This window comes from Aethalodelphis obliquidens, unplaced genomic scaffold (assembly GCF_003676395.1).
Source record: "Aethalodelphis obliquidens isolate GAN/ISIS:26980383/991018 unplaced genomic scaffold, ASM367639v1 scaffold66, whole genome shotgun sequence".
In the NCBI taxonomy this organism is placed as follows: domain Eukaryota; kingdom Metazoa; phylum Chordata; class Mammalia; order Artiodactyla; family Delphinidae; genus Aethalodelphis; species Aethalodelphis obliquidens.
Window position 1 is genome coordinate 6,826,693 of NW_020838010.1, and position 11,216 is coordinate 6,837,908.

The window sequence follows — 11,216 nt, forward strand, 5'->3', positions numbered from 1 at the left end:
CAAAGAAGAAGCAGGAAACCAGAGAGTTAAGTTACAGTGGAATCTATGGCTGCCCTGGGATCATTCTCTCATTACTGTAATGATGAGACCTGAATGTTAAATGACCAGCTGCCCAAGGATAGGAGATGATGCCTTTGTGTAACACAAGTTAGGGAAACAAGAAAAATTTGAATGTAAAAATAAAAAGATTCACCAAGCATTTACTAACCAAAACACAGACAGACAGACACACACACACCCATACAAACACACACACACACACATACACATACTGTTTAAAACAATTATTCAATGACATTTGTTTAAAGACAGTAAGACTTTATTTAAGGTGGGACTATTGTGATAAGTAGAAGACCAGTGAAATGGAGTCTTGCTGTAGGGGAGAGAAATTGGGCACAACTCTGAATACAGCATAGGAAAATGGGAATTTAAAGCCAAGGAGCAGGATGGGGGTCACTGAATGGAACATTACTAAGAGGAAACATCAGAGGTAAGGGAGGATTCTGGCTAAGCCAACCTAATAGGATTCTTGCTTAAGACAGGCCAGGGTAATCAGACATCACCTGGGGGACAGGAGAGGATGAGTAACCCAACAGATATCAAGGACCAGATATGGACTATAGGGGATTCTACCTAAGCAGATTAAGTAGGATTCTTGCTAAAATTGGGCAATACAGAGAGGAATACAGAAGTACAAAAGTCAAGGCCTAGTTGAAAAAAGTTCAGAGGAGCTTGAGTAGAGTTTTCTCAAGGACAGAATTTTGGTCAACACACACACACATGCACATGCACACACACAAATCCACCTTGGGTAGTTATATTAGTATCTATCAACATATACCTTAAGATATGATGCATTATAAGAGATACAGAGGGCTACTACATAATGATAAAATGTTCAGGTGACTCAGAAAATATAATATAAGGATCCTAAGTAGTATAAATCAAAAGATGTTGACTCAAAATATAAGCAAAATTGACAGAGCTATGGAGAAAATTTAATAAATTTACACTCTTGGTGGGAGACTTCAAAATGATTTTCTAGGGCTTCCCTGGTGGCGCAGTGGTTGAGAGTCCGCCTGCCAATGCAGGTGACATGGGTTCATGCCCCGGTCCAGGAAGATCCCACATGCCGCAGAGTGGCTGGGCCTGTGAGCCATGGCCGCTGAGCCTGTGCATCCGGAGCCTGTGCTCTGCAACGGGAGAGGCCACAGCAGTGAGAGGCCCGCATACCACCAAAAAAAAGATTTCCTAGGGCTTCCCTGGTGGCGCAGTGGTTGAGAGTCCGCCGGCCAATGCAGGAGACGCGGGTTTGTGCCACGGTCCAGGAAGATCCCACATGTCACGGAGCGGCTAGGCCCGTGAGCCATGGCTGCTGAGCCTGCGCATCCGGAGCCTGTGCTCCACAATGGGAGAGGCCGTAACAGTGAGAGGCCCACGTACCGAGAAAAAAAAAAAAAAAAGATTTTCTAAATTGCTGATCAGTCAAGTAAAAAATATTTAGTAAGAATAGAGTAGATTTAAACAACACAGTTAACAATCTTGATTCAGTGGTCATATATAGAACTTGCAGGTGACCAAAATGTGCCACCCCCAAATATGCCACTCTTAAATAAGGATAATTTTGAGCTGAAGACATTTGAGAATCAATGAATTTAAGAAGAGGCTTTCTCTGAAATTACCTTCTCTGCTTAAAAACAGATCCTCCAAAAAAAAAGAAAGAAGCAATTGTCATAAATCTTCTCCTTCAGAGATTAATCAACCAGGGAAGACTGACTCTTATCACAAAAGAGGAGAGAAGTCAGTACCATGCTCAAACAGACACTGTCAAAAATTATCTCCCATCCATTCTCCTAAGGGCTCATTTATCTTTCCTAAAAATCGTTTGCTCTCCCATAAGTGGCCTTTCATCCCCTCCCCTGCTTTTCCCCTATAAACTCTCAAATCTCACTGCTGATTTGGGCATTAATTTCTTTCTGTGATACCCCCATGCACATAAAATAAAAAATTAATATATTTGTGAGGAGATTGGTTCAAGATCGCAGAGTAGAAGGACATGCCCTCACTCCCTCTTGCAAGAGCACCAGAACCATAATTAACTGTTGAACAATCATCAAAAGGAAGACACTGGAACTCACCAAAAAAGATACCCCACATCTAGAGACAAAGGAGAAGCCACAGTGAGATGGTAGGAGGGGTGCAATCACAATAAAATCAAATCCCATAACAGCTAGATGTGTGACTCACAAACTGGAGAATAATTTTACCACAGAAGCCCACCCACTTAAGAGAAGGTTCTGAGCTCCCCATCAGGCTTCCCAACCTGGGGGTCCAGCAATGGGAGGAGGAATTCCCAGAGAATCAGACGTTGAAGGCTAGTAGGATTTGATTGCAGGACTTTGACAGAACTTGGGGAAACAGAGACTGCATGCATGGAGGCCACACACAAAAGTAGTGTGTGCATCAGGACACAGGGGGAAGGAGCAGTGACACCGAAGGAGACTGAACCACATTTACCAGCTAGTGTTGAAGGGTCTCCTGCAGAGACAGGGGGTGGCTGTGGCTCACGGCGGGGACAATGACACTGGCAGAAGAAACTCAGGGAAGTACTCCTTGGCATGAGCCCTCCCAAAATCCACCATTTGCCCCACCAAAGAGCCTGTAGCCTCCAGTGCTGGGTCGCCTCAGGACAAAAAACCAATGGAGGGAACTCAGCCCCACCCATCAGCAGACAAGCCGATTAAAATTTTACTCAGCTCTGCCCACCAGAGCAACACCCAGCTTTACCATCACCAGTCTCTCTCCTCAGGAAGCTTGCACAAACCTCATAGATAGCCTCATCCACCATAGGGCAGACAGCAGAAGCAAGAAGAACTACAATCCTGAAGCCTGTGGAATGAAAACCACATTCACAGAAAGACAGACAAAATGAAAAGGCAGAGGACTATGTACCAGATGAAGGAACAAGATAAAACCCCAGGAAAACAACTAAATGAAGTGGACATAGGCAACCTTCCAGAAAAAGAATTCAGAATAATGATAGTGAAGACGATCCAGGGCCTTGGAAAAAGAATGGAGACAAAGATCAAGAAGATGCAAGAAATGTTTAACAAAGACCTACAGGAATTAAAGAACAAACAGAGATGAACAATACAATAACTGAAATGAAAACTACACTAGAAGGAATCAATAGCAGAATAACTGAGGCAAAAGAACGGATAAGTGACGTGGAAGACAGAATGGTGGAATTCACTGCTGCAGAACAGAATTAAGAAAAAAGAATGAAAAGAAATGAAGACAACCTAAGAGACCTCTGGGACAACATGCAACAACATTCACATTATAGGGGTCCCAGAAGAAGAGAGAGAGAAAGGACACAAGAAAATATTTGAAGAGATTATAGTCGAAAACTTCCCTAACATGGGAAACGAAATAGCCACCCAAGTCCAGGAAGTGCAGAGAGTCCCATACAGGATAAACCCAAGGAGAAACACTCCCAGACACATAGTAATCAAATTGCCAAAAATTAAAGACAAAGAAAAAATATTAAAAGCAACAAGGGAAAAATGACAAATAACATACCAGGGAACTCCTATAAGGTTAACAGCTGATTTCTCAGCAGAAACTCTACAAGCCAGAAGGGAGTGGCATGATATACTTAAAGTGATGAAAGGGAAGAACCTACAACCAAGATTACTCTACCCACAAGGATCTCATTCAGATTCCATGGAGAAGTCAAAAGCTTTACAGACAAGCAAAAGCTAAGAGAATTCAGCACTACCAAACCAGCCCTACAACAAATGCTAACGGAACTTATCTAAGTGGGAAACATGAGAGAAGAAAAGGACCTACAAAAACAAACCTAAAACAATTAAGAATATGGTCACAGGAACATACATATCGATAATTACTCTAAACGTGAATGGATTAAATGCTCCAACCAAAAGACACAGGCTTGCTGAATGGATACAAAAACAAGACCCATACATATGCTGTCTACAAGAGACCCACTTCAGACCTAGGGACACATTCAGACTGAAAGTGAGGGGATGGAAAATGATGTTCCATGCAAATGGAAATCAAAAGAAAGCTGGAGTAGCAATACTCATATCACATAAAATAGACTTTAAAATAAAGAATGTTACAAGAGACAAGGAAGGACACTATAGACTGATCAGGGGATCAATTCAAGAAGAAGATATAACAATTATAAATATATATGCACCCAACACAGGAGCACCCCAATACATAAGGCAACTGCTAACAGCTATAAAAGAGGAAATCGACAGTAACTCAATAATAGTGGCGGACTTTAACGTCTCACTTACACCAATGGACAGATCATCCAAAATGAAAATAAATAAGGAAACAGAAGCTTTAAATGACACAATAGACCAGATAGATTTAATGATATTTATAGGATATTCCATCCAAAAACAGCAGATTACACTTTCTTCTCAAGTGCGCACGGAACAATCTACAGGATAGATCACAACTTGGGTCACAAATCAAGCCTCAGTAAATTTAAGAAAACTGAAATCATATCAAGCATCTCTTTTCTGACCACAATGCTATGAGATTAGAAATGAATTACAGGGGAAAAAAGGTAAAAAACACAAACACATGGAGGCTAAACAATATGTTACTAAATAACCAAGAGATCACTGAGTAAATCAAAAAATACCTAGAGATAAATGACAATGAAAACACGATGATCCAAAACCTATGGGATGCCGCAAAAGCAGTTCTAAGAGGGAAGTTTATAGCTATAGAAGCCTACCTCAAGAAGCAAGAAAAATCTTAAATAAACAATCTAACCTTACACCTAAAGGAACTAGAGAAAGAAGAACAAACAAAACCCAAAGTTAGCAGAAGGAAAGAAATCATAAAGATCAGAGCAGAAATAAATGAAATAGAAACAAAGAAAACAATAGCAAAGATCAATAAAACTAAAAGCTGGTTCTTTGAGAAGATAAACAAAATTGATAAACCTTTAGCCAGACTCATCAAGAAAAAGAGGGAGAGGATTCAAATCAATAAAATTAGAAATGAAAAAAGACAGACACCAAAGAAATACAAAGCATCCTAAGAGACTACTACAAGCAACTCTATGCCAATAAAATGGACAACCTAGAGGAAACGGAGAAATTCTTAGAAAGGTATAACCTTCCAAGACTGAACCAGGAAGAAATAGAAAACATGAACAGACCAATCACAGGTAATGAAATTGAAACTGTGATTATAAATCTTCCAACAAACAAAAGTCCAGGACCAGATGGCTTCACAGGTGAATTCTATAAACATTTAGAGAAGCACTAACACCCATCCTTCTCAAACTCTTCCAAAAAATTGCAGAGGAAGGAACACTCCCAAACTCATTCTATGAGGCCACCATCACCCTGATACCAAAACCAGACAAAGATACCACAAAAAAGGAAAATTACAGATCAATATCACTCATGAATGTAGATGCAAAACTCCTCAACAAAATACTAGCAAACAGAACCCAACAACACATTAAAAGTATCATACACCATGACTAAGTGGGATTTATCCCAGGGATGCAAGGATTCTTCAATATACGCAAATCAATCAATGTGATACACCATATTAAAAAACTGAAGGATAAAAATCATATGATCATCTCAATAGATGCAGAAAAAGCTTTTGACAAGATTCAACACCAATTTATGATAAAAACTTTCCAGAAAGTGGGCATAGAGGGAACCTACCTCAACATAGTAAAGGCCATATATGACAAACCCACAGCAAACATCATTCTCAATGGTGAAAAACTGAAAGCATTTCCTCTAAGATCAGGAACAAGACAAGGATGTCCACTCTCACCACTATTATTCAACGTAGTTTTGGAAGTCCTAGCCATGGCCATCCAAGAAGAAAAAGAAATAAAAGGAATACCGATTAGAAAAGAAGAGGTAAAACTGTCACTGTTTGCAGATGACATGATACTTATACACAGAAAATCCTAAAGATGCCACCAGAAAACTACTAGAGCTAATCAATGAGTTTGGTAGAGCTGCAGGATACAAAACTAATGCACAGAAATCTCTTGCATTCTTACACACTAATGGTGAAAAACCTGAAAGGGAAATTAAGGAAACACTCCCACTTACCATTGCAACAAAAAGAATAAATTACCTAGGAATAAACCTACCTAGGGAGACAAAAGACCTGTATGCAGAAAACTAAAGACACTGATGAAAGAAATTAAAGATGATACCAACAGATGGAGAGATATACCATGTTCTTGGATTGGAAGAATCAACACTGTGAAAATGACTATACTACCCAAAGCAATCTACAGATTCAATGCAATCCCTATCAAATTACCAATAGCATTTTTTACAGAACTAGAACAAAAAATCTTAAAATCTGTATGGAGACACAAAAGACCCCGAATAGCCAAAGCAGTCTTGAGGGAAAGAAACGGAGCTGGAGGAATCAGACTCCCTGACTTCAGACTACACTACAAAGCTATAGTAATCAAGACAGTATTGTACTGGCACAAAAGCAGAAACAGATCAATGGAACAAGATAGAAACAGCTCATGCAGCTCAATATTAAAAAAACAAACAACCCAATCCAAAAATGGGCAGAAGACCTAAATAGAGATTTCTCCTTAGAAGATATACAGATGGCCAAGAGGCCCATGAAAAGATGCTCAACATCACTAATTATTAGAGAAATGCAAATCAAAACTACAACGAGGTATCACCTCACACCAGTTAGAACGGGCATCATCAGAAAATCTACAAACAAATGCTGGAGAGGGTGTGGAGAAAAGGGAACCCTCTTGCACTGTTGGTGGGAATGTAACTTGATACAGCCACTATGGAGAACAATATGGAGGTTCCTTAAAAAACTAAAAATAGAATCACCATATCATCCAGCAATCCCACTACTGGGCATATACCTTGAGAAAACCATAATTCAAAAAGACACATGCATCCCAATGTTCACTGCAGCCCTATTTACAATAGCCAGGTCATGGAAGCAACCTAACCGCCCATCGACAGACGAATGGATGAAGAAGATGTGGTACATCTATACAATGGAATATTACTCAGCCATAAAAAGGAACAAAATTGGGTGGTTTGTTGAGAAGTGGATGGATCTAGAGACTGTCATACAGAGTGAAGTAAGTCAGAAAGAGAAAAACAAGTATCATATATTAATGCATATATGTCAAACCTAGAAAAATGGTACAATTGAACTGGTTTGCAGGGCAGAAACTGAGACACAGATGTAGAGAACAAATGTATGGACACCAAGCGGGGAAAGCGGCGGGGTGGTGGGGGTGGTGGTGGGATGAATTGGATGATTGGGATTGACATGTATACACTGATGTGTGTAAAGCTGATGACTAATAAGAACCTACTGTATAAAAAAATTAAATTAAAAAATTGAAAAGAAGCAAAAATGGAGAGAACTGAAAAATAAGCTATTACAAAATTATACTTGAATACTGCAATATTTTTCTCTGAGATTGATATAATAAAGTAGATCAATATCAGCATGGTTATACTGGAAGATGTTTGAAAACTGGGGTACAATACTTATATTTGTTAACCTACTAGGTAATATTCCACTTCATATATCATCTTGCTATCTTGGCCAACTAGCTTACTGAAAGAACTTGTCAGGCCTGGTCTACATAACGTGAAGTCCATATTTGTACAAATGTGGTACAGGTAAAAATTTTGTTATCCACAGTCCATTGATCAAAGATAATAAGGTAAAGCATGTCTTTCTTGGTAAACAAAATCTTCTCAAGTCTCTGTCATTTTTTTTTATGTTTGCCCTCCAATACATTATGTTTCACCATCTCTTTGTGAAAAGATCAGCCAAGACAGAAAGTTTTACCATGTCTCATGAAAATAGCACCTTCAACTTCAGTCTCAACATTTTTCATGTTAACAGTTCAATCTCCAGTTATCATGACATCTTCTGTCATTATTTCTTCAATCCTCCCACAAATCCCTACTCCAATCCAAAACTCTTCTGCTCACTCTATTTAAAAACAAAATCTCCCATGTAAATATGTGCAACAAAGAGATAAGGGGGTAGAAAATCCTCCCTCTCAATAAAGCCTGGCTTTTAAAATGAAAATTGCTTCTTCAACTTACTCCTAAAATTTCCCACAGTAGGGCTTCCCTGGGTGGCGCAGTGGTTGAGAGTCTGCCTGCCAATGCAGGGGACACGGGTTCGTGCCCCGGTCTGGGAAGATCCCACATGCCGCGGAGCGGCTGGGCCCGTGAGCCAGGGCCGCTGAGCCTGCGCGTCCGGAGCCTGTGCTCCGCAACGGGAGAACCACAACAGTAAGAGGCCCGCGTAGCACACACACACACAAAAATAATAAATAAATAAATAAAATTAGATTGCTTTTTAAAAAAAAAAAAAAAAAAAAAAAAAAAAAATTTCCCACAGTAGAGGCTCAATCTAATCTATTTTGAAGATTAGAAACATATTAACTAATTATGTCTTTCAATTTCTGCTGTAATTATCCTAAACCTCACCAGACATGTGTGACTCTTCTAGAATAAAAGGGAAATCAGTACAAGAAAAATAAATCATGTTAATACATAATCAAAAAATTCTCTTCTTGGGAATTCCCTGGCAGTCCAGTGGTTAAGACTCTGTGCTCTCACTGCCCCAGGACACAGGTTCAATTCCTGGTTGGGGAACTAAAATCCCACAAGCCACAGAGCGTGACCAAAAAAAAATTATCTTCTTACTATAACAGTGTATGATATCCTAAGGTGATGACTTTGAAGCAAATATCATTAAAGTTTTCGTGTACACTTTGCATGATTTCTTACAAAATTTTCTTACTACTTTTTTATGTCATAGTGCATTATTATTGAAATAAATCATGTTAGTATGCTGTTCAAAGGAAAATCTTATATTCTTGACAAGTTCTATTGTCTTTCTGCCATTAGAATTAGAGAAGCACCCCCACCACCCATCCTAAATCTATCCTCCGTGCTGTGATCAGAGTGATATTTCTATAACACTACTCACATAATTCCAGAGCTGAAACTCTTTGAATTACTTCCCTATCCGTCATCCACATTCATGGCTTCAACTATCACTTATATGCTGATGACCCCCAAATATTCAACCCAAATCTTTCCACTGTACTCCAAACCTATATCCAACTATCTATGAGAAGTCCACCAACATCTTCATATACCTGTCTAAAATTAACCACTGATTTTTTTTCCAATGTCATTACTTCAGTGGCTCTATACACATGTTCTTTGCCAACCATACTAAACAATTTTAAGTTCCCAAAATGTATGTATTCATGCTTTTGCAGATGCTGTCAACTTTGGAAGGAAGTTCCAACCCTATCACTATTCACTCTCATCCCTATGTCCTTTCCTTACTGCCCCCCCATAGCAACCTGTGGGTTCATTAATAACAAACTAATACTATGAGATACACTGAGTGCTTTGTGTCCAGTACCTTAAATGGATCATCTCACTTAATTTTCCAAACAAACCCATGAGATGGGTACTATAATTATCATCACTGTACATATGAGGAAAGCAAGGCTGAGAGACATTAGGTATTTGTGCTCAGGTCAGATGGCTGGTAAAACCAGGGATGGGAATACAACGACAGCCAGACTCCAGAGTTGGAGCACTTAACCCCACTACTATGCTGTCGTCCCTTTACGTATTATACAGCACATATTATATTCCCTATAATTGTAATTTTACTTTTTTGCCTTCCCAACTAGACTCTGAACAGTTTGAGAGAAGGGATGATGTCTATCTTATTCACCACTTTATCCTCTGTACCATGAACAATTCCTAACACACAGTGAGCACTCAGTAAATGTGTGTTAAGTGTGTGACTGTAGAGTTGAATCAAAGAATGGCTTCTTTAATGTGTTTTCTGGGCAATCCCACTCTATCTAGTACTTAAATGATTTGAATCTATAAACACCCCACACACACACACACACATACACACAAGTATACAAAAAACTGTAAGCTAGCAAACTGAATCCAACAACACATAAAAAAGATCATAAACCACGACCAAGTTGGATTCATCCCAGGGTCACAAGGATGGATCAACATACGCAAATCAATCGATGTGATAAACCACATCAACAAAAGAAAACACAAAAAGCACTTGATCATCTCAATAGACTCAGGAAAAGAATTTGATAAAATTCAACATCCATTCATGATAGAAACCCTTACAAAAGTGGGTATAGAGGGAACATATCTCAACATAATAAAAGCTATTTATGACAAACCCACACTCAATATAATACTCAATGGTGAAAAGTTGAAAGCCTTCCTGCTAAAATCTGGAAAAAGACAAGAATATCCACTCTCACCACTTCTCTTCAACATAGTATTGGAAGTCCTAGTCACAGCAATCAGAAAAGAAAAAGAGATAAAAGTTATTCAAATTGGTAGGGAAGAGGTAAAACTGTCATTATATACAGATGACATGATACTATATATAGAAAACCCTAAAGACTCCACACGAAAACTACTAGAACTGATAAATTAATTCAGCAAGGTAGCAGAATACCAGATTAACATACAGAAATCAGTTGTGTTTCTTTATACTAACAATGAAATATCAGAAAGGGAATGCAAGCAAAAAATCCCTTTTAGGGCTTCCCTGGTGGCACAGTGGTTGAGAGTCCGCCTGCCGATGAAAGGGACACGGGTTCGTGCCCTGGTCCGGGAAGATCCCACATGCTGTGGAGCGGCTAGGCCCATGAGCCATGGCCGCTGAGCCTGCGCATCCGGAGCCTGTGCTCCACAACGGGAGAGGCCACAACAGTGGGAGGCCCGCATACCGCAAAAAACAAAACAAAACAAAACAAAAATCCTTTTAAATTGCATTAAAAAATAGGAATAAACCTCACCAAGGAGGTGAAAGACCTATATGCTGAGAACTACAAAACATTAATAAAGGAAATTGAAGATGATTCCAAAAAATGGAAAGATATCCCATGCTCTTGGATTGGAAGAATCAATATTGTTAAAATAGCCATACTACCCAAAGCAATCTACAGATTTAATGAGATGCCTATCAAATTACCCATGACATTTTTCACAGAACTAGAACAAATAATCCAAAAATTTATATGGAACCATAAAAGACCCAGAATGGTAAAAGCAATCCAGAGGTAAAAGAACAAAGCAGGAGGCATAACCCCC